Source organism: Nothoprocta perdicaria, unplaced genomic scaffold (genome assembly GCF_003342845.1).
Source record: "Nothoprocta perdicaria isolate Ctin4 unplaced genomic scaffold, notPer1 scaffold_81, whole genome shotgun sequence".
Lineage (NCBI taxonomy): Eukaryota > Metazoa > Chordata > Aves > Tinamiformes > Tinamidae > Nothoprocta > Nothoprocta perdicaria.
In genome coordinates this window covers 1604226-1630684 of record NW_020456099.1, presented here as the reverse complement: position 1 = coordinate 1630684, position 26459 = coordinate 1604226, and the positions used below count along the sequence as shown (strand labels likewise).

Sequence of the window (26459 nt, the reverse complement as noted above, 5' to 3'; positions counted from 1 at the left end):
TATCACATAGCTGGTCCTGGATGCCTTACTAAAGACAGAAAGATCAAAATAGGCTCAGGACAGGATCAAACAGAACAACGGAAGGGCTTCCAAGCTGGATGAATGAAAAACCTACTACAAATGCAATGACCAGTGATAGCCTTTTCCTGAAAACTGCAGCCACACCAGCAGGGACAAACGCCCAAGTGCTCACTCTACCCCTTTAACCTTGTCAGAGGGCAGCTTGATGGATGCTCCCATTTCATCCAAGTTCAACGGCCAAGAAAAAATGAGGCTCAAATTTCTTGCTCTGAATCTAACAAGGTTTCTCTCAACCAAGAATCCAAAAGCAATTTTTGGAAATACAGTATTGGGAATAAATGAATGGTGAGAACCAGGTCTCAGTGAATTTCTACTAGCTGGAACCTAGAACGGAAATTAGAGAGAAGTTTGGAGCAGACTTCGTGGAATTAAATACTGTTACGTGTTATTTCTCCTGTTTATAATTCATTGCTCTTGTCAGCAGAATTTAGTGTAGAACTCCCTTCTGCCCTCCTGTTTTCCCCAGTCTYGAATATTTTGGTCTGTTGCAGACATTTCTTACACCACATAAGATTGTTTCATTTTATTTTTGACATTTCCTTCCATCTTTATACGTCATGGTATATTCTTTAAACGGAAAAAAAAATAGTACTCTACTGTAAATCAGGGTGATGCTGAATTTAATATGGCAACTGCAGTTTTATAAGTTCAGACTGCAACTGTATATGTATCAATTCTCTTCAAAAAAGGTCTCTTTTAGCTGAACAMTACTCTCAAGCACCAAATTCTAAGATTTTTTGATTTTTTTTTCCCTTAAGAACCAATTCTTTTCAGTTCTCCCAAAATGAAAATTAGCTTGGTATTTTTGCTGTTAAACATAGAGGAAATTATGCAATTAAAAATAAAAGCCATTTGATATACTTAGAAAGAGGAAAAGGARGATGAAAATTAGGGGGAGGGGAAAAAAAATCAAGCATGTGACTTGTCCTAATATTTTTTTTTTCCTGAAAAATACTAGAGTTTGAGGACTCCCATGAAACCATCACCAGCACGTGCATTTTCCCAACTGCAACCCAGCCTCAAGCCTTACCTATTCTATAAAGTGTTATTTTACACATTATCATATATCTTTTATACCTGCTTTGGAGATCATATTTTTATAGGCTGCCTCAAGGTGTTCTCCAGCAATTGTATGCCTCATCTTACTTAGCTCCTGGTCTTCTCATTCCCATTCAGTGCCACTGTGAAAACAGCAAGCTCACTTTCACCTTGCCTGTTCTGTCAAAYGGGATTTCTCCTCCAGGAGACTTGGTCAAACTGCAGCTCAGCAATAGCTTTATACTCTTTCAACTACAGGCCCTAATGCTGAATGGTTTTTGGCTGTTTGTACATACTATGTTATCACAGCACATGGCAATAGAAAACTTAAGTTCTATTTTTAGTTTTGAAATCAACTTGCAATGGCTTTTCAGGAAACAACAAGAACCTATTTTTAAAAATACTATCTCTAATACTGGATGTCTATATTTAGATGCACAAAGACAGATTTTCTGTAGCAAGCCCARCTCATTTAAGCACCTAAATAAAAGTCAAATTTCCAGAAATGGCCAACAGCTGAAAGTTTCTTTGTACTCAACATGCTRAGCTCTTTTAGAAGTCCAACAATATATCTAGACACCTAAATAAGAGTCAAGTTTCTCTGAAAATCTGGTCCCAGTTGTAAACACTAACAACTCCTGAAAAATCTGCTCACTAGAGAATGATTTCTGAACCTACAGCTCCCACCAACTGTGAACCTCCAGTTTCTCCAAGAAATAAAGCCTCTGTCATCTGGCTCAGCTTCCACAATAAAACTCCCACTAGCGTTTTTTAAATTGAAAATATCCAGACTTTGCTAGACCAGCATAGGACTTGGTTTGTTAACATTCCTTAAGGGCCCAACACACCAAGAAAAAAAATTACAAAGAACATACTAAAACTTACTAATAATAYCTAAAAATGAGCCATAGGTTCTGAGTTTCAGAACACGTTTAAGTTGAATCGGTTTTGTTAACGGAAATAMAACTTTACTCTTGGAAAAAGAGTGGAGAACAGAGCCTTTCACTGGGAAGTTTCAGCTGGGTATGATTAGGAATTCTTTCATACACAACATAACTATTTCATGACTTTGAAATCATCTATTTTTTCAATTAATTTGTCAACAGAAAAAATAAGGAATGGATCACATAGGGYTGATCTTAAAAAGCACTAACATCAACCTCAGTTTTGTGTTGACACTTTATAGCTTAGTTTCTGAATACTTTGGTTTTCACTCTTATGGAACTAGCATTTTCTTCAATTGTCACTGTACCCTAATGATGATGGTACAAAATAAGCATTTTTCATCACTTATATAACATGAGACTGTTCTTACTTTAGCTTTTATGGAAATAACCCCAACACCGACACGGATGTTTCCCATCCTATCCCTTTTATACTCTAGCCCAACAATGACTGCTAGGGTAGCTTCTTTAGTGGATTTTGAAAGCATAACAGTAGTACAGCTTTAAATATTTAATTTTAATTTAAAATATTTAAGAAATTAATAGGAGTCTCAGATTTTCACACTAGGATGCATTGCTTGAATATTGTTGTAACACTTCACCACAAAAATCATATACTGTTTTCTCAGGGGAGGAACAAAACAATCCACCAAAACCAAACAATAAATAATAATAAAAACACAGCACAAGACAGCAATAAAAAGCCAGCATACTAATGAATCTTTGCCTATAATAAATTACTCTTACTAAAGCAAACTCAAGTACTTAACAAGAACTGATGAACTTGTGTTTTAAATAAAGTCTCCTGCAAGATATACAAGTATTATACCAGTTGCAAACTGAATTTATTTCAGATACAGTTAGGCATCTGGATTAGGAGACATAAATTAACACATTTTCTCACAACAATACTTTTGAAAAAGACTACAAAATAGAAAACTTTTAATCTGTCCTCCTATAACCCTCTCAAGATTCTAAAATACAAATTAAGTTTCCTACATTTTTCTCTGCACATCAAAAGATATATAGATTTAAGTAATTTGAATAACCAGAAGTCTTTATTCTTCTGAATACTCTCATAATCCTGATTATACATGCCAGAACTCCTAAAATTATCTATTTCATGTACTTCAGTAATTTTTATTTGCATATACATCTATTATATTTCAGTTTGAGAAATCACCTAGAGGGATAGCTATTCAGCAAACTCTAGGGATTCATCAAGGGTATGCAGATTCCGCCTTTTATCATCATATCTTTTTTTTTTAATAAAAAAAACACTGATCACTACTTTGAGCAATACTAAATAAAAGAATATCTGCACACATTTTTAACTTAAACTTCTATTTCAAAATATATAACCCTGTGATACCAAACCAACAAAGCAGTTGAATGGGGGACTGTGTTTGGCAGAGCTGTAAATTTAAGCACAAGTGRCATAAAGACATGAGGATGCATATTCCCAGGGTTTTAGAAACACCAAAGGACTTTAGTTTTTTTTTTTTTTAATACTTTATAAAATACCAGAGAAGACACAATCTAAACAGAAGGCACCTCCTTGCGGCAAATGAAACAGAGAGCGCGAGTGCTGGCAAACTCCCGGCCCTTGTTTCCTGTTTCTTTTTCCATCAGCCAGAGCATGGTTTTATGAGAAAAGAGATTATGAAGCATGAAGACTAACTGAGATCCTCCATTTCCAGATGTRTTTGGGAGCATAGTTGCATATTTCTAATGCCATCACTTGGATTCAAACAGCTACAGCATCAAACATCCTATGAGCAAGTTCTTCTGTTTATACTCTGCCCATAGTGGGACAACTCCAGAACAAAAAAGAAAACTTTTTTTTTTTTTTTTTAATTCTAGGTCTGTAGAAATTTGGAGCTTGCATTCTATTAAGTTTTTTGTTGGTTTTAATTAAATGTGATTACACAAAATTTCTCTCTTGGGGTCATCCTAACATAGAACAGGCAAATTTTCTGTAAAGTCAGACATTTTTTCAAGACAAAGACTGCTGTGCTCAGTTCCACATTAACATCCATTCTGTCYTCTTCCTTCCTTTCCATTCCCTGGTTCTGGTTAACAGATTGCTGACCCACATTATGTTGTTCTTAATCACTTCTTCCCTCTCAACATGTCTCAGTGATGTCTTCTTGTAAGGAAGAAGAACATTGCCTTTTCCTTAAGTCTCATTTACTTTCCTTTAACAACTGAAGCATGGTAGTTATTTTTAAAAGCTTATAGTTATCATGTGACAATAAGTGTCCTTCTTCCATTATTTTGTTCAAATTTAGTATAGCCAATCATCTTTCTAGAAATCAGTATACTGATTTTCTGAAAGWAAACAGCAAAAAGTATTATACTATTCAAATTGAATCATCACGTTATCTACGCATTCTCAAATGTCGCCTTGTTAATTTATTACACAAATATTACAGAAGAAAAAAATATTAAGTTATCTTATCTTTTAGCTTAAAAAAMCTCCTTTACTTGCATCTTCATTGTGTTTCAAGACAAAAATTAATAAGTAAAAGAAGGGAAAATATTAAGACATCAACTAAGTCATGTTTTGTTCCAACTACTAYGGTATTTTTGAGTAAAAAAAGTGCTTTTATTGTACTTGAACTACTGTTTCAGGGTTACAACAAGGCTGGTTCTGTTTCCTAACTCAGCGTTACGGAAGCGCGGCACCGCTGCAGCTTCACCCCCAGGAATCAGCGCAGTCATGGCGCCCGGCAGCATGAGAGCTCAGCACACTCTTAGCCAAAGACAGCGTCTCATGGCCATCTCTCTCCCCCTAATAGGCTGCCCTTTTGGATAATGTAAGGCTATGCCCGCTCTTCCACATCCATTTCCATGTTCCACAGATTCTGTTCACTCAACAGTACCTATTCAATATTCCTTTGCAGTGTACTCAGGTCTTGTTCTTTTATTATTCTTCATAGAAACTTTTAGCTACCACTTTTATCAACAAGCTAGTATGAAAATGAAAAATAAGGATTTGAGCCTTTGTTCCAGATTAAATTCTTCTTTTCTATATAYATGCTTCCCCTCTCAATTCCTTCTTTTTTTTATTCCCACATCAAGGCAGGCCATGTCCTAAACAAATTCTTTAATCGTGTTTCCTAAAATAGATCCCAATCCTAGGTCAATCTTCTATGAATAAGTAGTAGTCATATTGAGAAAATAAAGTAACAAGAGTAAAATATAAAGTAATTCATTGTATCAAATGTAGAGGTCAAAAGAAGACAAAAACTGTTCAACATTTAAAACATTCTGACTCTTCTAAGGGTGAAATCTCATTTTCATGATTACTTGTTCTTTATTTGGAAGAAAGTTAAGACTAAACACCTCAACAAAAATCAAATGAGAACGCAAGAAAAAACTGCATTGAGTCATACAGTCTACCCTTGCAGATGTAGAATTGTTCCCCACAGAGCATTTTTAGTGGAAAACTACAAGTTTCCAACTGATTCCAAAAGGAAAATGCTTCAAGGGATCTTACAGAGGAGCTTGAGCYGAGTTTCCGACGGACATTACTATACAGTCCAGAGAGAGTTATAAATAAAAATAAATTTCAACTGTTGGAGGCAAAAGTGCACWGCCATCAGGTGAAGCAGCTGCAGCTGGGTGACAGATGGGAAGGAAGCCTGACCAAGCARGAGGGATTTTAAGTCACCAGAGATGTGGCGAGATATGGAATTCCCCACTGGAATCCCCTCGCGCTTTCCATACAAGAGAAGGGAGGATGGGGACATGGCTTTTGTGGCCACAACAGGAGAGAGTCCAGCAAGAGCAAGACAGGAGGCTCTTTCCCTCTTGAGCATGGGGATTCAAGACTTCCTCCTTTGCCATTCTGAAAAGTCAAAATCTGGGAAGGGACAATAAATGAAAAAATACACCACCAAAAATGGACTCTTGGTTTAGGTCAAATGTTACAGGGGCTTGGGTTGAAAATTGCTACTTGTCCTTTGAACTGGTATCTCTGCTGTGCTTTACAGTAGTTTGTATTTCCAAAGTAAAATTTCATTTTAGTCTTCTGAAATGGAGACTTTTTTCACTCAGAGATACAAATCTACATTAAATGTTTTGTTCAGTCCTGTTTGAAACTGTCCTTTCTTTGTCAACAGTTCAGATTTCAGAGAACTGCATTTCCCAGTGAGAAATACAAGCTCTCCTTTGCAAGTCTTCCGAGCAGCTCTAGAGCCTATACCCTTGCCAGCTCCTGCTCAAAGCCCAGGGATGGAAGCAYGAATGGGGAGATGCTCTAATTCCCAGTTTGTGTCACACTTACCTTGGCAGCACAGGCAACTCACATCAGTCACCACAAAAGTGGGCATTCCAGCTTTCCTAACAAAAAGCCTAACCACGGTTTCCACTACTCTCATTGGAAGTCTCCCAAGCATGAAGTGATGGAGACGTTCAGAGAACTACTGTTCTCAGACACAATCAGGAAAGCTTCAGGAAGAAAGTCTGAAGGGCAATAATCAAAGTTTGAAGCCAGAGAGAGTTCTTCAGGAGCAATACAGACAAAGCCTTACATGCACAGAGTCAACTGTGTTAAAGTGGAGCACCCACTGAACTGCAATAACTTTTGTTCTTGGGGCTTTATCAGTCTTGAAGGAAACAATAGAGATTTTTCTAAAAGCCTTTGAACTGCTCCCTCTGAGTGACAGGAAGAAAAACAGTTGCAGGGCTTCAACAGGATATAAAAAATAAAATAGACAAATGGAGTATGTATATTAAGCTTAGTGGTAAAAATGCTATTAGGTTCTATTATTTATTCTTGTTGTAATGCCTAACATTCTCAATTAGATTCAGACTAATTCAGTACTAAGAGTTCTACAAATTCACACCAAAATCTGTTCCCAACTGTAAAAATATTACAGTTTGATGAAAAATAAACTCTAAGCCCAACACTCCTCTTTGAGGGTTGAACTAGGTGTTCTGTGCAATTCTCRCACAGTATAAAATAATATTCTTTTGCTTAAATCAAAATGAAAAGCATGAAAATTTTAGTTACCTCAGGAGCCAATAAACTGATGTACATCTTACATAATAGCTGAACCTTAGAGAAGTGAGGCAGAAAATTCTTTTTGTAGAAAAGTTATTGTCACTTAATCAGCATATTCAGGTTTTAGCGGTTCAGATCACATAACTTAGTCACTAAACATAATTCTTCTCCCCTTGTGTAATTATTYGTTATGTTACTTGCTTTTCTGATGGTTCTTCTTAAATCTTTCCTTTATCACTCAATTCTAATAGATAACAATATTTTCTACATGATTGTCAGAACAATGTATTTGACATATAATGTCACATACACATTGAGTTTAATTGCATAGCAGAAATAGTTTATTCCTTCCGCTCATGCTTAGGAAATATCTACCCAAGGTGGTCATCTGAATAACTTAAGAGAAAAAAGAATGGAGTCCTACATTAGGTAGGATGGTTTTGCATTTGAAGTGCAAATTTGCACTGTGATCACTGCCTGACTACAGAGAACTGCAGTGGGTTTTCCCACATATTACCCTAACTGGAGGTAAGAYTGAAAGTTAAGCAAATGATTCGCTTTAATACTAAAACAAACCTTCAATATTTAATGACAGCAATAAATAATACATGGCAACTGCCATCCTAAAACTTCACTAATTTGAAAGCTTAAATAATAGTTATTTAAATCTATTCAACTGTGCATATAAGCTAAGGGAACACTTATTGGTTCAAAGATATACTCCCCAAAAATTCAGAATTCCATTCCTTTCCCCTGTAGACAGATGAAACTTAYCACAGCTATCGTTAAGTTCAGACCTAGTGTTATTTGAAAGTAATTTTGAAGTCAAGGTCTTATGATATTTTATGACCTCCTTTTCCCTTTCTCTAAAATATTCTTGGATTGACTTAAAAGAGAACTACACATATGGTCTACTGGATTAAATGGGGAGGGAGGAAGGCTCAATTATTACTAAAATAATTTATATTTCCTTTTGTATTGGCCTTATATTGGATGAGCAATAAGCAAAAGATATTCCTCAAAATTTATAGCCTGTCGTACTTTGGATTAAAGGACAGACCGTGTAAAGGGATTTTAAGTAAACCAGGCAATGTAAAGTATGAACCAAATTGCAGATGAGAGGATGGAGATTAGGAAGTACCTAACATRCATTTGGAATAGAATTCTTCCTACATCATCTGTCTTATTTAAGAGCATCAGCACTGCACTTAAGTTAGGATTTCACATTGTGCAAGCATGAAATTTCTAAACACATCAAAACAGACTTTTTCTTTAGAATGTATTCTCTTAAAATGGACAGCAGTGAAGATAATCACTCAGTCATCATTATACTGTATTCTTGCATTCAGAGATAACAACATCTCATTAAAGAGAAGCTGTATTGTCAGTGCTTGGTACACTGATTGTTCTCAGAGATCTCCTGACAAAATTATCGGAAAAAATGCAGCCACCCAGAAGGACTTATTATCTATCTAAAGGAGCAAAATCATTTTAAATAGCAACATTCTGAAATGCTGATCTTACAGATTATAAAATCTGTAAAAGACAGGTTTTACCGACTAGAGACAAGGTGCCAGACCAGCCTGATCCAGAATGCCAGCTTCTGTGTTTCACRTGATGTTTAAAAAATCATCCTAAGTTGCCACACTGATAACTGAAGAAAAGCAGTTGGTACAGGGGAGAGTTTTCATTTCTCAGTAGAAAGAAAACCTGAGGAAGTGCCTTTGTCAATCCAAGTAACACTTTGACAGTAACACGTAACCTCTCTCCTTGACCCAGTAAGTCTGAACTGCACTTTAATTGGTCTGTCTGCCAAAGCTATGAAAAATTTCTACTTGTGTACTGTAAAACAAAATGTATATATTTCATACAGCTGGGAAACAGAATATCTGCTATTCAGAGCTGCTGGCAGCACAACAGAGCACTTTCCTTGTTAAACCCTATGAAACCGTCCCTCTTCTTTCTTTTCCAGTCCTGCTTTTAGGTGCACTGGAGAAGCCAAAAATATAAAAGTCAATAAGAGAAGAGCATAATCACTGGAAAACTAGAAGGATATAAATCATTCTTAAAATGAAGCACGAGTGGAAATCCTGAGAGTTTGTCTAATTTGGTGGTTTCTTTTGCAAAGCATAGGAATGACCCATCAGAAGATAGTGACTAGCTTGACTGAAAAGAGGATCCTTAAGTGAATATATTTTATTTTCGTTGACTTGCAGATCTTGACTAACAGCATGTGGACTTTTATGAGGTAATTCTCAATACTGATAGACTCCAGTTGATTAAAGAAAAATATAACTCTTTCTATATATGATCAAATAAATATGCAAAAATGAGGAATTTGCATTCTTCAGACAGAAGCTTTCTAATCTATAATTCATGATATAATTAATCATCTATAATTCAGTGGGAATACTCAAAACAGTATTGACACTCTCAAAATAGAGTCTTTTTTGTTGCTCAAAAAGAATGAGTCAAAGCCATTATATGTATATTATAGATATAGATATATAACAGAATGGGTTAAAGCCAAGCTGTATTACAGGACAAGCAGGCTAACAAATCTATATTGTGAAACTCTCTCAGAGGGATATCACTCTGGAACAACTACACCCATCACAGAGATATAAACAGAGAACTTATTTGATTCCCTAGYTGTAGCTACCCAAGGCATTTTGCTGGCAGCACTGTCCTACAGAGAAAAGATAGGGCCTTCCCTCCTTCCAGTTAACATACCTAAGTTACCAAAATTCCTATCAGAAACCAAGTGCTAGCCAAGTAAAAACTTGGGAAAGTGCTATCTAGTTAAAGAACATGATTACTCAAAGTATGCAAACATTGATAATAAACATAGGCTCTTCACTGATCCTATAGAGATGCAACTATAAAAGGCTTTGGCAAATGCCTATTATGAACATTGTCTACTTAGGCTTAGTTCCTGTATTTCTATTTTTTTCTTTTACTGCTTTCCCACAAACTCTTCAAGGCAGTGGATGTCCTGCTATGTACTTAGCACCATTTGGGCATATTAATTAGCTGGTCTTGCAGTGCTACCATAACTCAGAATCAGCACAACATTACTAATAATAGCGTTAATTTTAAACAGATCACAAGAACTCTCCACCTATATGGTGGTGATATAAATAACTTAGCAAAAAATACTAGGAGCTTGCATATGGATTGCAGAGCCTGTTCTGAAAATGTCATGAAGGAAAGCTAGTGATTAGTCAATAAAACTACTCCAGAAAGCAGTCTTGTGTGCAAGTGTTGGCAGAATACAAGTCCATTCTGAATCTTAAAAAGATCTCAAAGTTGGAACAGTTTTAAAGACACAGGCAGCAGAAAGGCAGTAGAAATAAGGAAGAGCTTCTCGGTGCTCTGGAATAAGGAAGACTCAGTGCCCTGAGTACAGAAAGAATATTCCATTAGTGTTGTTATGGTAGGCATTAAACAGGTGCTAAAAATCACTCCCTCCTGCTTCTGCCTGGAACTCATTCGTTGCTTTCTAGGGTAAAAGCRTAAAGCAGTTGTATTTATATTGTTTTATACTTACAGCGATCATTGTGAAATGAAATCTGTTCTTTTACCTTTCTGTAACTGTATGATAGCTACGTGACAGAGAAAATACATGCCTCTGAACACTAATTAAAACCAACAAAACCCTGAAGTATATATTSCATTTGCTTTGGAGCATCAATTATACTGCCAGATGTTACAGCCAGATGTCAAGGAATTATTTTTCATAAGCCACAGTTTATAGCTATGTAGCCTCCACTTATCATCTCAGATGGGAACACTTAATTTGACAGCAAACATTTTGGTTAATAGCCAGTTTCAACATTAGCACTTGTTTCTGAGATTTTTATGCAAAGAGACATGATAAAACTGTCCATAATGAAAATGCTGTTATTTCAGCTCTAAACCTCAGCATTCAGAACTCATACAGATGTAACATAATCTCCAAATGCTTCGTACATGTGCAAATATCTCTAGGAATRTCTCAAAAAGACTTGCATCTTTTTGTATGGGTATGTAAGTGTAYAAAGTATATATAAAAACATATCTACAGATAGATATTACTGCCTACATGAAGTCTTCTTCCAAAAAAATTTTCTTAACATCTGAAAATAAAAGGTCTTTGGTTCTGTGTTTTTTATACATTGTAAATGTTTATTGATTGCACTGGATACTTTTGGTGAAAAACAATCTTGCAGGATCAGTTATGTTATTTTTGCTACCAAGCCTAAATAACAGTTATTGTAAACCTGTAACTCTCAGGGCAGCTTATATTTAGCAAAATGAATCCTTTCTTCATGTATGCCTCTTGCATTTCTAAGATCTATGCCAAATCTTCAGCTGCTGTTAAGCTGGCACAGATCCATCAACATCAACACCATATTCAACCTTTTTTTTTTTTTTTTTTTTTTTTTTTTTTTTTTTTTTAACTCTCTTCTTTTTAATCCCTCTCCCTGGAGGACTGATTTATGACAGCAAAAATCTAACAGTTCTGGAGCCAGAAATAATGACAGGGGGTTGAGGCTAGCATACGCTACAAGCCTCCCCATAGATAGCAGTCTGCCCTGACCTCAGYCCCCACGGTAAACCTTCCCGCTGCAAGACTTTCTTTGACCAGAACTAAAAATCATATCAAATTATGTGACAATCTGTGATCAGAACAAATTCATTTTAATTTTGATTAAAGCCAGGATTTGATTCTCCAGACAGCACAGAGAGGCAAATACACTCAGGTTTGGATTATTTTATCCAGATTTTTTTTCCCTGAGAATCACATATTTTTCAAATCCAGGGATTAATTTTAGAGTTAACTCCCTAAGACAAAAAATGAAGATGCAAATGTATCACTATCACAAATACACTCTTAAACATTCTGTGTTGCACAGTTCGTAGTTGTGAAACATTAGGGAATGGGCACTTTGATTGCTCCAAATCACAAATCAGAGTTCAACAAAAAGCTAATACAGAAAGGTACAAAAAAAAGAATATACAGTATCATGTATCAMAGAACTCCTACAAACAGGAGATGGGGATGAATTGTAAGAGATGAGTCACAATACACCTAGCATTCTAGGGATTGCCAGATCATAGTGCAACTGCTAATACAGAAACCAGAGTCTCCTAACTGCAAATTAACAGAGCAGTCAYGACCAACATCCTTCCTTTCATGCTGACATGAAAGACACATACAGGTCTGATGCACTGTGCTGCCAAAAAGGGCTTTGGAACATTTCTGTTTTGAGTGCACCTTATGGATTACCTCAGCCTTTCCTGCCCACTAGCAGAAAATCCTATCTGAAAATGTTCTACCTAGACTTACCTACAGATAGATGGATAGATTGTTATTCTGTCTAAACTATCAACGAAAAAAACAGATTTTACTTGGAAAAAATAGTAAAAAGAAGGATAGAATCAAAATATTTTCACTTTTGGTGACAAACCCACATGGAAGAGCCCAAACAAGAGGTGAAGCAGCTTCCTGGTGAAAGGAATTCCAAGTGAAAAAGAATATTTCAAATGAGCAAATCTCCCTCCCTTCTCAAAATGGGGTGTGTGTGTGTGTGTAGGAAACATCAGCAACTTGCCTTGTTTCCTATGAGTTTTCTAGGTAAATTAATAAAAATCCCCAGCTTTTTTTTTTTTTTTTTTTCCCCCCTCCCAATTGCCAGCTCTAGACCAGCCTCACCACCAGATTAGCCTGGAATCAGACAGCCCAAGAYTCATCAGATCCTCTGCCTATGGTAGCCTGACAGACTGCCCTGATGTCAGTGACRCCAGGCCATAAAGCAATCACACAGGCATCATCACTCACACTGGGGTGACAAATACTTCCAGTCACTCTGCCACATTCTGTCAAGTTCAAAGGCAGAAGCAATAACGCCCTGGAGAAGGTCAGTGCTTCCAGATTCTGAGCTGACAAAGATGGGAATATTGGAGTTTCGTCTTTGAAGCCTGGATTTTTTTTTCCTTTTTTTTTTTTTTTAATTATTATATTTTAAACTATAGTTTCAGACTTTCCTTTGCATGATTTTTTTCTCCTTCATTTCTCAAAGACTGGAAATTCCACCTTACAGAATAACAACATTTACCCAAAACATCGCTCTTGCAAGTGTTAGGCAGTCTGTAAGTTTAGTCCAAAACAAAATCTACCATTTTATTTGAGGATGGTGCTAGATCAGAACTTTCTTTTGCTCTTCTTCCCAGTTYTGGAAGAAAATCAAAGCTGAAACATAAGAGTTACTCATGAACTAAAAATTCTGATTTTTCAATATCCTCTAACGATAAGCAAGAACAGGGCTTCCAGGCAAATCTCAGTTCCTTCCATACTAAATTGACATGGAAGATGATTTATTGTTGTTTATACCCAAACAGCCTGGAAAGAGATTGAATTCAATACTAACTTTGTAATATGCACAAAATGGATCTATGACACCGTAAAACACAGAGGAAGAAGCCTTACACACTAAATGTAACTTTTGGCTTCAGTTTTATGGTCTGGCAGAAGGCTTTCACTGCTCTTATGTGTACCTGGCAATACTGGAGGAGCAGCACGTCACACTTTAATTAATAGTTTAACAAATGTATTCAGAACGTGAGGCAAAGTAATATTCCACCATTTCCTCTATATTTTGCAGGTTAAATAGCTCTAACGCTCAGATCATTAGTCATGAAAAGTTGTTTTTCCAGTCCCTGACATCCATGTTTTTACTTCAGCAGCCATAACACTCCTAATGTCTAAATGAGTTTTCTTTCTTAGAGTGTCTGGGAAATGGCTTTGCTAATCTCAGTCTACAAACTCATTACCAAACTGAATTCCAGGATCTTTTCTAGTGTCTAGCCAGAGTATCAGGTTTCAGGCACCTTTCACTACTACTTATTTATGTAATTCTTTATTAAACCTGCRTTTTACAGCCTTCCTTTTTCTTAACTACTTGGGCATATTAACTCACATGGTTCTGGATTATTGGAAAGGATCCAGCAATTGCTCTAGAGGTACCACAGATTTGAGATGAAACTCTAAAACAACATTTACACAGTCAAGATAGACACAATTGTGGCAGTGGAACAATTTGATGTTGATGTGATTCACGTGTGCTTTCCACTTTACACAGGAAGGCATGTTATATTCCTTATACCTCAAGTTAGTCTAGAAAGCTATTTCTAAAAAAATCGCAGTTTCAAGAGTAATATTAAATTGCCACAGCAAGATGACCTACATAGCAACTAAATAACATGTATTTATGAAGTAATGCAAATGTCTGAAACATTGTGTAGACATAAAATTAGTAGAACTTCAGTATCCTTTCAATGCAGGCAGGCAGACAGGAACACAATAACAGYGATGCTGTGACAGCCAGAGGAGCACACCATGTACTAGAAAGCAGGGGCAGACTTCTCAGTGGTGCACAGGGCAAGGGGCAATTGACACAAGCTGCAACAAGAGAAATGCTAATTAAGCATTAGGAAAAACTCTCAGGCTGACAGCGGTCAAACACTGGAAGATGTTGCTCAGAGAGGCTATGACATTGCTACCCTTAGAGCTCCATCACAAAATTCATTCAAAAAAGAAATCATTCAATTTTCTGAACTAATGTGTCTTCAAGTTTAGCCTCACTATTTGTCTACAGACCRGAGATGAAACAACTGTTCTACATGTTAATGCATCTCTAGCTACAAGTCTTTCTTGGTATAAGCTCCAAGAGCAGCTTTTTGTCTGCATGTCTCCATGTGCGTGTACACAAACATAAACCACAAGATGAAAAGCCCTAGAAATTCCACTGAAGAGGTCTCAATAGCCCTAAATATTATCTCATAAAGCTTTTATGGAACATGACTTCTACAGTCAAAAGTCATACAAAATCAGAAATCACCATGTTAGTGTAAAGCACTGATTTCGGATTAACTTTGAAGTTACTAGTCTACATTGAAGTCTGAATGTGTGATCTCTCAAGAGAAACGTCCCTTAGAAGTTGGACGATTCAGACCTTACGATGAACTGCTCCCCTACCCCTGTCCTGGCTAATAAGGGAGACCAAACACACAACTTAGTGCAATACACACGTATGCCAGGGACCAACAGAGACAATCAAATTATCTGATCTAAGCACAGAATCACTAATCTTGAATTTCATCCAGATACATAAATGTTGAAATTAGTATCTTATGACTAATAATAGAAAAGCTATATTGTTGGGAATAATGCCTGGTATTATAAGCAAAATAAAAAACCTCATTAGTTAATTAGGAAATGAAAGCTATTTTCTTTCCAAGGTCCTGAAAAATTATTTAATGTTGTTTCAGAAGCTGTTTTGAGAACTAYTGGTAATAATTTGGTCTTCATTAGTAAGACAGATGAGAATAACAGATCTGATGTTACAATTCTTAACTTGCTAATTCAATTCATGGGATTGGCTAAAAGTGATACTCATTTACTTATCTGCTTAATGATTTTCATAAAATGTATTAGAACAATCCTTCAAGGAGCCAATACATGTCTATGTTAGATGTGAGTCAATTTTGGGTTTGATCGTGTACAGAAAAAGCAAGTGAAATTTTGTCTTAAAAAATAGTCTTAAAGCTCACAGGTAAAATAGATATGAAGAACAGGAAGTTTAAATAAATCTTTAACTATGAAAGCTAATTGAATAAGTCTTCCTTGAACAGATTTGATGACCAAACACATACAACAAAGCTCTTCATCTCCAGATCACAAATTTAAATACTATTTTGGTTAGATAGGAAAGAAAGTAAAAATCACCCAATACATTTTGATTTCTTTTTTTTTTTTTTTTGGTGGCCTGTATAGTTTCTAGTTTCTAGCAATAAAATTTCCCAACAGTCATGAGCAAGGTAGGTATTTCTTTAGGCTACCACTCCCAGCCTCCCAGAAGGGAGGCTAGGAGGCTGCCTGGGGAGAGCACAACACGTGCTCCAGGCCAGCACCTCTATCCTCGCTTCATCCACACAGGCCACTCCAGTTAGCATAGGGACACCCGGCCACACAGGAGAGGAGCGATCCCCAAACAAACAGCCCAAGGCCAGAGCAGAGGCCTGGAAGCAGCCTCAAGCACACTCATGTTTACAGACCACAAGCAGAGCCCTGCAGCCCTACAGCATTTTGTTGGGGGTAGTTATGCTTTAACCAACATCACTTCCCAAGACCTTTTTTTTTTCCGAGTAACTACAGAAAATTAAACTATTTCTCCCCCAGCACTTGGCTTTCAACACATCCTTTCAACCCCTTGACTTCCTTGCACATTCTGCTAACAGCCCACACATTGTTCGCGYAGGACCTCGTGGCAGAACACTGTTAATGCACAACGTCAAGTGATCCACCTAGGGGGCTCAGAGGAGACTGGAAGCATACATGGAGGGGGCAATGTGAATTCCAGTCGTGCATGTTTTTTCCACACAATTTCATAAAAGCTTTAGGCCAGCCTAAACATGGAGAATTRCAAATGAGAAGCGATTTGTGTTCACACCCTCAGGCTTCTATAGCAAACAGAAATCACATTGGATTTGTTTAAAAACAAACTGACAAAAACCAAAAAGTAACTCAAAATCAATGAAGAAGTAGCATATCTCAGCAAGTTTTTTTTTTTTTATTATTATTGTTATTCCAGAAGGAATTCATTTAAGAGGTAGTCAGCAGGACATCTGCATTATTATAATGCATGCAGCGCCTACAGATTTGCTTTTTAATTAAAGCAAGAAGCTGTTTGTCACTTGTACAAAGTGAGGAAAAGGCCATTTTTCCTGCCTGTGTTTTTCCTGCTTCGGTACATCAGCTTCCTCCCTGAGCACATAATAGCCACATTTAAGTAAGGCAGGTCAATATATCCTCTTTTATTTTATGTTAAGGTAAATTAGCTCTTCTGTCCCACCACAGTCTAATTTTTCTTTACAGCTATTTAAATCCTATTACAGGTTAACATTAACATTCAGACTGCTTCCTGCACTGATTCTGCTCCATGATAAACTTAATAGTCTTGAGTGACAGACAGCAACTCAAATGTTAAGGGTGTTGGGAGGGCGCTTGGTCCCAACAGCAGTCTACAACATTTATTRCGGTTTAATAACAACATTAATAAAAACGCAAGTCTACTATAAAATGCTTGTGGTGGCAATTATTCTCATTTATTTATTTTGGCTGCAGGCACCACAGAGTAGGCTCTATTCTGCTTACTAAGCACCAACTCTTCTTTTCTGGTCACTCATATCCCACTTCTATACAGGGGAAGGAAAAACTTGGAGGGGGTCGGAGGGGAAGTATAGAAGACAGACACCATAGTGCACCTGGCACTCCCCATATTTCTGTGTTGTTCTATAGTACAGATTCATTCTGCTGCTGTGGCAGCATGCATGAGTACTAGTATTTGATGATATGTATGTAAAATATAACCTCTGAAAAGACATTACCTCACAAGAAAAATYCTTGCACTTATTAATTTTTCAAGATTGGATTAAGCCTGTTTGGGTTAAATAAGAACATCAGTAGTTTTGTAACCCAAACCTGATGCATATGTCACTCTATAGTACCTAAGAGGTTCAGTCAGTGGGTATTTAAAATCTTTCTGCTGGTAGCAAAAGTCACTAGCAAGACTAGCGACTAGTAAACATGATTTATCAAAAGGTTTCTGATTCTAGAAGGCAGTTCTAGAACTGTTCTCTACTGGAGCGCTTTGGAATATCTTCATTATACAGARGCAACACTTAGAATATACTTTTAATGCTTATTTTTATGATTTTTAAACGTTCAATTCCAAATTTGCATGTACACACACACACAACACTTGATACCTGACTGCATGCCTCAAGAAAAATAAACTCAAGAAAAGGAAAAGAAAGGTTTGCTTTTTCTGTATCTATGACAACTGAAAAAAAATGGCTGCCTTCACTTTCTTTCGGCTTTTCCTTTGTAGGTGAGCTCCTTCAATTGGTGCAAATTACAAATGGAATACAGGGGTATCTGGACACAGCCCAGAAGGACCAAGCTGGAGCTGCACAAAAAATCATTTTGTTAGTGGAGGCCAAGGAACTTTAAACAACACTTCAGTGAACACCAGCACGACTGAAAAGTCCTGTTAGCTGGGCTTGATCTACATCCAGGCCTCCCATGGTTTCATGCTTTTGGCCTTAATAACAGCAACAACAAAGTCTTGTTCTGTAAAAACTTGTCACATTTATGATCACGTTTCATTACTAYGCAAGCCCAATGAGCTGTGTAAGCGTTTTTTCACCACATATGCCTGTTACATGTGCACACCCTGTCTCCTTACTCCAGTCTGATGGGATGTTATATATGCATACATAACAGTATTTTGGCTTCGGTAGCTCCCCTATAAGACAGGGCTTCTCGGAAGGAATCTTTGAGGATATTTAAAGATAACAAGATTGAACTTTTTGATGTTGTTTGTTCCTTACTAAAAATACTTTGATAACAATGGTCAGTATAAGTTTTGCATTCATTAAGCTTTATTAAAAGGTGATTTGCTTTTTACACTAGAAAATGACACCTGGTTAGCTCTGTTTCTCTTGGAAGGCTAAATACAACTAGAGGATTACTTGATGGTGACAAGTAGCAAGTGAGCAGAGCTTGATCGTTTGAAATATGGATTTTGTTTTATTATTTCCTAATTTAGAGCGACCCTTTGGAAGTTACATTAGTGCRAGTACAACTGAAGAATATAAATGGTGCTAAGATCATTTTAAGCTTGCTGTGGGTATTCCAGCTCTCAGGTCTACTTGGTACAGGCTAAAAGGCATGGAATAAAAATGAATAAGCTTCAATGCTATAAGAAATTATGGACCCCAAGGTTTGATCTGACTGACAGTTTCTACATGAACAGCAAAAAACACCTTGGAGAATTTCCAAAGTGTCAATGTCTCCTCTTGCCAAAATTCAGTTGCTGTCTCATGCATATAAGAAGATGTCACAGGTCACACAAGATATGTCCTTGATGAAGAAATACTCCAGACAGGCATCAATCTGTTCTCACTCTTGAAACAACACAAAACAGTCTTAATATTTTGTATTTGTCCTTCTTCCTTTTAATTCAAACAGCTGGGAATATAGATTTTCTTATACTTTGCTATGAAATCTAAGGAAACATCCTTTGGCTGTACTAAAGCTTCCCAAAAGACCTCCAGCAAAATAAACATATACCACAATTCCTGATATCTATTTACCTTTGCAACATATTATGAACATTTTTTCCGTTAAGAAGTGTGAGACCTCAGGAAATGCCCTTAAAATGTGAGGGAGAAGGTTGGCTAGCCCTGTGAAGGAAGGGGTGCTAGGTTTTATGAAGAAAAAACGCTGTCAAGTAAGGCTCCCAAGAGCAGAACTAGATGTCCAGCTTAACCAAGCACAATCTGTCTTGCTCATCTCTGCCCTATGGTATAAACGTGAATGAAATACAAATATAACAGCACAGAGGGAAGCAGGAGTCAGTTGTACAAGTCTCATTTTCAATGTATGGAGGCTCAAAAATCTGATATACAGGCTTTACCAAGGACATCAGGGAATATCAATGGCCTAAGAATCATGAAGATGCAGGCAATCAGCAAGACAGGCACCATATATGCCCTTCTGACTTCACACCCTCAATACACACACCAGTTTCCCAGGGCTGTGCCATCCCAGGAAGACTCCTGGGAGGATGGGTGAAACTTCTGCCTCTCTGTGAACCCCTTAGAAGGCACAGTTTGGCCTAAATTAGGGAAAGTGTTAGAAGCTTGCCTGAATCGGGAGCTAGATAGATCCCCTTGCCAGCCCACAAAYAGAGAGAAGCACAAGCGTACTGCAAAAGCCCTGTTCCTTCCATCTCCATCAAACCCAGCAAGAACTGAATTTCTAACCTCACCAATGCAGAGTGCTTGGAAAACCAAGTCTTAAAATCACTTTGCAAGCCAATTCTCTAATGCTGAGCCACAGATGGGTATAATACCTAAGGCAYACATACATATCACATATAGGATCTCTATACAAAATGGCCACCAGGGCAGCAGCACTCTACCTCCCAGCTAACTCGAGATGACTGAATGTTGGCCTAACACATAGTCACAGATGGTTTTACTGAGTGTGACAGCCAGACAGCCAGCATCAGCTGAGATAGTCTGGCAGGGAAAGCTGGATGTGGGGCAAGGTAGAAACGGGGCAAGTATTCTATGCCTTCTGAAAATAAGTCGCTGTTTTCTTTTCAAAGTCTTAGACACTCTGGGCCTAATTAAATTTGAAGAAGGAAATGAGGAATAAGCAGAATTCTTGGACAAAGAACTAACTTTTTCAGCCCTACTGGGACGAAAGGCACTGCATAAAAGGCAGTGTCAGGTGTTGAAAGCAAAACTGCCTCTACTTTAGAAGCAGTAAAAAAAAAAATAAAATTAAAACAAGGCAGAGGGTACAACTATTTAAGGAATGTACTTATGTTATGGAAAACATCCCAACCCAAGCATTTTTCTAATTCTGTTCATTGAGGCTCATTGCTTGGCATCATGTAAATTCCTCCAACCATGGAAATAAGAGGTTTCATCTGATAGTATAATTGTTCCATATCATCTTCTAGAGTTTGGAAGAGTTATACAAATATAGCTTACACAACACTTGTCACGTGAAGCACAGGTGGGAAGATAGGTTGCCTGCAAACCATAGTTTAGAGCCTGTAACAATTCATATTCCAAGGAAGAACAAAGAAGCTTCTAAAAAGCCCCCGATTAACTACCGCTTTCAAACCTTGGCAGAATCCATCCAGAATTCGCCATGGAGGAGGACACTGACTCTTCTTGGTCTTCCACAGAGCTGATCAATTCATCCTTCAAATAAAATAAGGAAAAAAAAAGAGAAAAAAATACTCATTTATATTTACATAATTCATGCCAGTTCCTCTATGCAAGCTGCTGCTTCAACAAATCATGAGCCAAAAAGTCATCTTTTTTAAGAAATACACTTACCACCATTCTATAGTGCATGTCTTTTCACTTGAAATTCAGCTAGAGACAAAAAGGCATTTCAGTGCAGCCTTAGCATGCCTTCTGGCAATGACTAATGCAAAGCAATTATGGACTTATTTAAGTGCCCTCCAAAATTTGCCTGGAATTAATTCTGCCTATCTATACATTCATTTCGTAGCCCATCACCATGACTAAGTGCCTTGCACAGCTATCGTACCTTTTTACTGGCAGCAACAACAGAAAGATGCCAGGCTTCACTTTTCTGTGAATGGTTCAAATGGTTTCCAGACAGTTTGTGCCATTTCAAACACAAATGAACAAATTCTCCTCTCTGTTACACTACTCCCAAGAGGAAAATTTGGACTGAAATGTCTGCAATTTAATAGTAGCAATGGCATGTGGAAAATGTTGGATTAAAAAAAGGCTGTGACAGCTCAAAGAACAGAAATTTGAAAAAAAATACCACCATTGTCATGCAAAAGCTAAAATAAAGAAATGCACTTCGTAACCCCTAAACACTTGGTAGTAATATAACAACCAAGACATGGTGACACTGGGATCTGAAATTGATACAATCCCTTGCAAGAGTTAGTTGGTCTTGTAGAAAGCAGGTCCGTGCATCTCAGTCCCACCTCAGAACAACTCCTCTTTGAAAGATCAAGCAATGAAAGAAGTACAAGGGAATTTAGAACACAAGAACTTGAGTCTGAATACTAGTTCACCACAATGACAAGGCATTAGGTATCACCAAAAACTTCACAAGATACCTAAAGCAAATCTGTGGAGACTGGTGTGACAATATAATATTAGCCTCAAACACAGCCTTAATATTTCCTTTCCCAGATACAAATGCCAAACGAATCAAACAGAGAGGTCATGAGTAAGTCAGATCATCCAACATATCATGTGCCTTGTTACTGAATACAAGTACAGATAACCTGACCTACTGTTTTCCAGGAAGAGATAAGAACTGCTGAAACAATGAAATATCTGTGGACAACAGCACAGTAAGACTTCCAAAATTTTTAAAACAGTGCTGAAAGAAAAAACAGAGCATAACTTCATGCAAAAGCATATATGCTTTTATCTATGTGATGACAGTTTTACAAGAGTATTGGAATATGTATTTCAAGAGGTTGATGGAAAAAATGTTGTGTAATGGTACACTCTAAAGCAAAGAAAAGCTTGCATCCTCACATTTTTTTCATTGTCTCATACTTCCTTCTTAAAGGGTCCTGCACGATCTGCTAAGAGTCATAACTTGAGGAGTTATGCTAAGGTAGGCTGGTATCAATATTGCTGCTACGCTAACTCGGTAAAAAGACCAGTCCAAAACATCATCCATTATGGATATGTATTTCCACCTATTGACCATACACTGATGACATAAAGGATTGTCTTCTGATATAAGTGCAACTGGGCTTCCTCCAAAAATCATACAACACATTAAGTCCATTATGCATTTGACAATTTTTCTTCTAGCTCTGTATTTACCAAGGTGCCCTATAGTTCAGTTCTTTATGTTAAGTTTTGAGCAACACTACACTGTTACAAATACAGTAAACAATGATCTCATACTAAATAGACTAAATATGCTGATATTATAGTACGGACAAACCATCATATTTCTGCTTGACATCTCTTAGAAAATAGGCTGAAAATATAAAATTTTCCTGTAACAAAGAATTATTTCCCTGATGTTTAAGCAAGAAATATTCTTACATCTTCATCTATATTACACTTATAATCAAGTGGATTAAGTGGAATTACGTGGAAACAAGACTGAAAGTCTAGGTATTCAAGTAGCACTGAAGAGAAAGGCAGCACAKAGAGAGCAGATACTTCAAAAATACGTAATTATTAGCTGTATATATAAAAGCACAAGGATTTTATGTCCTCTAGTGGCTCAYGTGAATAGAGTTTATGCTATCATTTTCAAAGTTTAAAATGTCCACAAAAAAAAAAGGGCAAAAAAAYCCCAAAAGCATGACTTTTAATGTCAGTGAAGAGATGTCAATAGGAGATTGTGGACCAAGGGGATTGATTATCCCTTCAAATCGGTCAACACCTAACTTAAGAAAGTCAGGTATAGCAACTTAAATAGCCTCACAATAATAAAAGAACAAATTTATAATCTTGGAAACACAAAACAAAAACACACACACACACACTGAAGTGGCTTATTCTCCTTAGGTCAGCTTTAAAGCAGAGCTCTGTCCAAAAACAGGGTTCAGAAAGAGACATGGGAAGACCCTTCTTCCATACASCTTATTTTACTTACTAGATTTTTGTTTTGTTTTGCTTGTGTGCAACTAAGAAATGTTTGCAAATGAGCCAAAATCAATGAGAAGAGCACGGGGCCAAGGCAGCTTATTTTTTGGAGGAAAGCACAAGTTGCAAGAGCAGAGGCCAGTCCCCTGGCTACTGATCCCTGCAGCCCCAACTGCTTAGTGAAACCCAACAGCTTACAGGAACAGTAATAACAGTTTGCATATTTCATTACAAAATTAATATTTTACCCACACCCACTTTATGGGAAATTTAAAAAAAAAAAATTAGCCACAGTTCAGCCAGAAACACACACTAAATAAATCTCACAACCACTCCCTCCAAAATAAATAAATAAACAAATCTAAATTTTGCCCAGCTCTAGCTTTTGCTTRACATATTCCAGTATCTCCCTCCCTTTCCCTGGTGGGAGATAAAAGAGGACAAATCTACAGATGGCTTTTCAGACAGAACATGACTTACCCGGGAATAAACTAGGAGGTCTGAACATGCTCTCCCACATGCTAGAAAWAGCCACTTCCAGAACATTCTCCCTCCCTCATTTAAGCCATTAAGGTTCAGGAAAGCAGAGCAGGTTAAGGACAGARCTGGCTGAGTGGATGCCTGCAACTACTGCATTTCCCCCAGAGCAGCTGACTCTTAAGAGCCACCCACAGCACAGGTGTAAAGCATAATCAAGTGCCCTGCAGTCGTTAACAGTCTCATCATATTTCACCTGCTTTAGCAGCTAGCTAAGGTRGACTCCCTTATTACTTGCACTTCAATTTTTGCTGGATCTTGGTTAAATTTTTGAAGGATAAGGCACATAAGTGAGTATTTCAAGCCCCCTCTTTCAAGCATCTTTCCTCTCCATCTCCCCATATGCTAGAGATTTAGGAAAATTCTGCTTTAAGTATCTGTAGATATTCCTCCCCCATCTCCCCTACCCCCATATCAGCTTAGAAGCTTCATTGTGTAGAMCAGGTGTTTTAGTGCTGCTTTACACACCCATCTGTTCCAAACTGCTTGAAGATGAAAATAATTAAAATGTAGGGAACCTGTGAGGAAAGTAAATTGGTTTTGCATTTGGTACAACAGGTACAGGTGAAAACCTTACAGACTTCAGGCTTTAAGACAGAAATRGTTTATAATGCTTTAAATGAACCATCTTTATTAGTAGAGTGTGGCTAACATAAGCAGTGTTTAATAGCAAAGCAGTCTTCAATAATTCTTTTAGAAATTGGTACTGCCTAAGGCTTGGCATACAATTGAATAAAAGTAATAAAACTTTATTTACAAAAATGCTCTAAAGTCTGAAGCATCTAAACATTGTACAGAAATAGACTACAAAAAAGGCTTCAAAACCACATAAAACACAGCACAAAGAACCTAAACAAAAATACAAATCAATCCCCATTCTCATAAGAGCACARTATTAAACAAAAGGTCTTCAGATCTCCCATTATCTTGACCATTTCTAACAAACACAAAATGTGTTATTTCAAAGAACACAATGTAAAAACCAGATTTTTACAGGGCAATTTTCGAGGAGACGGTCTAAAATTATCACGTTATTTCCTGTTTTTCCAACACCACCATTACTGCACTGCTCAGAGGAAGCTTCATAGGTGACTTTCCCAAAGTGTCTCACTTGCGGACCCAAATCCCATGGCATAGTCCATATTTACTAGCATATAAGGAGCATTCAATCTTCAGTAAGTTCAGGCTATCTCCAAATTCCTCGTTCTCAGAAAATAACTTTTTCTAAACAATTCTTTCAAAATATTTCTCTCAAGCAACTGTCTCAGGATCCAGATAGGAACAGATAATAATAACTAAAGACTTGTCTAAAGAGAACAAAGATCAACAGCAAGCCCATATGTAACAGTGCCATCTGTTGACCAATACTGAAAATGTGACCTTCCTTATTCCCTAGCAAATAAAATAAAATAAAATAAAATAAAATAAAATAAAATAAAATAAATAAAAGCTTTCTATGCCACTTTTGGTTTTCCCAGTCCCAGTTCCCTAAGCAGTTTTATCGCTCAGGAGTTGCAAACCATCCAGAAGATATCAAACACCAGAGAATTATAATAAAAAAAAAAAAAAAAAAAAAAAAAAAAAAAAAAGCTACATGAAAGGTTTTTCTTACCAGCTAGATATTTTCAGGAGACAAAAAGACACATTCAGATACCTGAAAGCTCGAACTTTGCTTACAGGATGATATGAAGAAAGCAGCAGCAGATCTTTCCAGTTGTATTTGCCTTCTTTTTGTCAAGAGATATTACAGAAAGCATTATAAAGTACACTTYAAAGTGCCTCTTAGAAGAAAAACTACCCCTTTCTGCAGCATGCTCTTGATTTTGTGGTGGTGAATTTCATACCATATCATTACTAGTCAGAACAAGATTTTGTTATCAAGATTCCTGTGCAGTTACCTTAGCGTATAAAATTCAAGATGTTTCATGTTTTCGTACATCATCACAGACAACAGTCAGATAATAGAGACCATGTTCCAACTTCCCAGTTTTGCATGTGAAACATAAATAAGAAATACTAAATGGAAAGAAAACAACTGCAGATTTTACAAGCTTAGAGGTACCTGCAGGGTAACAGGGGAAATGTACAGTGTTTTAACTACAAAATCTATTAAATTGTACATAGAGGAGAAAGTAGAAACAGGAAAAAAGACATTAAAGATAAGCAAGATGAGTTAATTATTGGCCTTGCTCCCCAAAGGGAGCTTCCTTCAATTACCCGTAGGATGTGTGAATTTTCATTCCTTTTACAGCTTTCTCACTAATCTTTGCTTTGTATAAYGGTAAGCATGTTACTTGTATTAAAGAGTTAAGGATATGCATTAGAGATTAAATACAGCCCAGCTGACTGTATCTAGTTATGCCAGGGCTAATTTTCAGCAATGGTTTCACAGACTTTATTCTTTAAAACAAAAACAAGTTCATCCTTTGGTGTATCAAAAAGCTCATTTCCAAAAGTAACCAATTCAAGCAATTAGTCGGTGTTTTCCACCAAAAGTACAGACATGTTCATGATATCTACACTCTCTACAGCTCAGGCCCAGTTCAAAAAAAGCACCCACTAAAGCCAACCAAAACTGAATTTGAGTAAAAACACAACTGCATAGTCTTTAA

General features: G+C 37.0%; 1 long non-coding RNA gene across 1 annotated transcript in view; it reads right to left on the bottom strand.

Annotated features, from left to right (window-relative positions):
• The window catches only part of LOC112958182, a 69881-nt gene extending 46020 nt beyond the window's left edge, over positions 1 to 23861 (bottom strand). The window contains exons 1-2 of the long non-coding RNA XR_003251372.1: positions 23791 to 23861; positions 20822 to 20901 (exon numbers count right to left, since the gene is read on the bottom strand). This is a non-coding gene — a long non-coding RNA (uncharacterized LOC112958182). The remainder of the gene's footprint in view (positions 1 to 20821; positions 20902 to 23790) is intronic.
• Between the last annotated feature and the right edge of the window lie 2598 nt (positions 23862 to 26459).